The 2,660-nt window shown below is 51.5% G+C and overlaps 1 non-coding gene across 1 annotated transcript; it reads left to right on the top strand.

Annotated features, from left to right (window-relative positions):
• Nucleotides 1-1,824: 1,824 nt before the first annotated feature.
• TRNAT-UGU (transfer RNA threonine (anticodon UGU)) lies at nucleotides 1,825-1,897 on the top strand. The gene has a single exon. It is a non-coding gene; the product is annotated as a tRNA-Thr (tRNA).
• The last annotated feature ends 763 nt before the right edge of the window (nucleotides 1,898-2,660 follow it).

Raw genomic sequence — 2,660 nt, 5'->3', positions numbered from 1 at the left:
TGAAGAGCTTTACCATCTTCATATGTGAGAATAATGCCCAGACCACTAAGGGCACTGATTCTGCTTGGGGGCCTCTTGCTGTAACTGCAATAAATAAATTATCTTTAAAATGCTGTAATCCAAACCAGGGTTATGATATCTCCCATCTTCCCCCCTGTCTAAATGCTATCAAACGAGAAGTACAAGAAACCAGGAAGGGGGCTGAAGATATCAATATGTGGACGGCCTGAGTGGTAGCTTGGTAAATAATATATTTGTATTCAGACTGTACAGTACTTTAAAAATCCTAGTCCTGCACCAGTTGAATGAAGCTTTTAGAAAAGCATCTGGTTTAATCTGGTTTTTAGTGGTGGTAATAGCAGTACTCAAGGTGGGATTAATTCAGTTGGGTCCTAAGGAACTTTTACTCTCCACTGTGGGAACTACTTTTTAACCTTGAAAACCACACACTTCTAAGAATGTGGCCAACAGTTGGGAGAAGGGGCAAGAAGTTTCTTCTAAAGCCGATGTCCAAAGCTTGCTTGGTGGATCAAGTAGCAGGTGAACAGCCGTCACACCCTCCCAGAGCCCAAGCCAACGACTTACTGTCCTCCAGCTGCCCACTTAAGTAAGACACAAGAGCCTGACACTCACTGCTGGAACCTCACATGACCCTAGCTTTTCCCAGATGTCCTGCTGGGAAATCTGTAAGGGTGCTCAATGCCCATGGCCAGCTGTCCAGTTTTGTGGGCTCAGAAGCATCCCAGATGGCCCAGTTTTTTTAACCTCCGAAGTGACTGACAGCCCTATGCTACACCAGGAGGGCACCTGATTGTTACTGTACTTAAGAACTGCGCCCCCAATCTCTTAGATGCAGAGGGGAGCTATTCTGCTTGTTATGCGTTTTATACATAGTAGCGAAGGGGTCAAAGGAATGCAATAGTCTAGCTGTTATTTGGTGCTCCCCTTTTGCGCTGGGGATTTAGGAATGAGAGAGGCGACTGAGCTGTGTTGCCAGGGCCCCAGGCTGTGTTACAGGGAGATCTGCAGCGTTACTCAGCCTCAGAAGAAATCGGTGAGACTTTGACAACTCTAGACCATGGCGCATCATCACTCAGGCTTACAGGACAAGGCCCCTCCTTGCAGCCGCTTGCTCCGCGGGAACTCAGGGAGCGGCCGGGGCAGCTGCTGGTGCCCCCAGGAGCCCTTTGCACGCTGGGGTTGTAATGACAGTGCGGAGGGGGGCGCAGTCGCAGCCCCCCACCCCAACGGAACAGGGGCGCAGCGCAGGGGCCGGCCCGGGGAAGGGGGGGATCAGCAGCGCCCCGCAGGCAGCGGCCTTTCCGCTTGTTCAGCTGGTGCAGCAGCGACACCTGGTGACCAACGCTCATTAGCGCAGCACGAGGCGAACCGGGGCCTGGAGCCGGCGCGCGCCACGGCTCCCCCGGGGCCCCGCGAAGCGCGGCTGACAGGCGCGGACCCGGCCGCCCCGCGGGGCACTGTCGCGGGTGGCGCTACAACCTCGTGCCCCGCTGGGCTGCGCGGGCGCTGCTCCGCGGGGCGGTCCGCGCTGGGCCCGGCTGGGCCCGGGCTGCAGCGCTGGGCCCCGCCGGGCTTCGCTTTTCCCGTGGAAATGAAGCGGTGCTGGCGGGGGCCGCTGCGGCTCGTAGGAGCACGGCGAGCCCGCCACTGCCCATGCGGGCTCCCAGCGAGCCCCGCAGCAGGGCTGAGGGAGGGCGCCGAGGGGGTTGCGGGCGGAGGAGGGGAGCTGGAGGCTTGTTTCAGCAGCTGTTACCACAAGGTCGCCTGGCATCTTAGGGCGACTCAGGCGAATTTGTAAATGGTGGCTCCATAGCTCAGTGGTTAGAGCACTGGTCTTGTAAACCAGGGGTCGCGAGTTCGATCCTCGCTGGGGCCTCCGCTTGCTTTTGGCTGTATAGTTTGGTGGAAGTTTGTCCTTGTATTAAGTGCAACCAATCTCGTTTTGGTATGTAAGGGCTTTTTAATTATAGTGACAATCCTAAATTCCACACAGCTTCAGTGGGTGTTACAGATATAAGGGCAGTATTTGGGGAACTATAATGGTCTGAGGCTATTAATGATCACTCAATTCTATTAATAATTTATATAAATTAATATATAAATAATAAACATAAAATATTACTTTAACATTCATATACTTAGCTCTCTTTGCCTCTATTTACCCGAGGGGGATAATAGCATCTTTTGAGTGCATTGTGGGAACCGGTGAGTAAATGTTTGTAAAGCACTCTTTACAATTCCCCTGAAGGGAGGTGCTGTGAAATGTTGTTATTAAGAGATTAAGGGAGCAAATTGCCCCTAGGTGAGGAATAAGTGGCATGAAGGGAGCGTGCGCCAGCTGGACAAGATTATTTGCCTCTTCACAGCTTTGCACTGACCCAGGGCTGCAGGTTTCATTTTTGTCACTAGCTGCACTTCTGAGAATTCACTTGTCAGTTTTTGCTTTTCCGTGGCCGGGTAGGTTGGCTTGAGAAGAAGTAAAGCCCCAGACAAAAAATCCACTTTTGTATTGACTTTACAAATTTTGTATCCATTTTTCAAGAAATCAAAAAGTCAAAAATACAACAAGAAAAACATTTAAAATAATACAACTACCATTAGCAATGTGAAGAGGGGGAAAATGCAAACATGGAAGCTTC

The sequence above is a fragment of the Chrysemys picta genome, chromosome 4 (genome assembly GCF_011386835.1).
Source record: "Chrysemys picta bellii isolate R12L10 chromosome 4, ASM1138683v2, whole genome shotgun sequence".
Classification (NCBI taxonomy): domain Eukaryota; kingdom Metazoa; phylum Chordata; order Testudines; family Emydidae; genus Chrysemys; species Chrysemys picta.
This window is presented reverse-complemented; position numbering and strand designations above follow the sequence as displayed.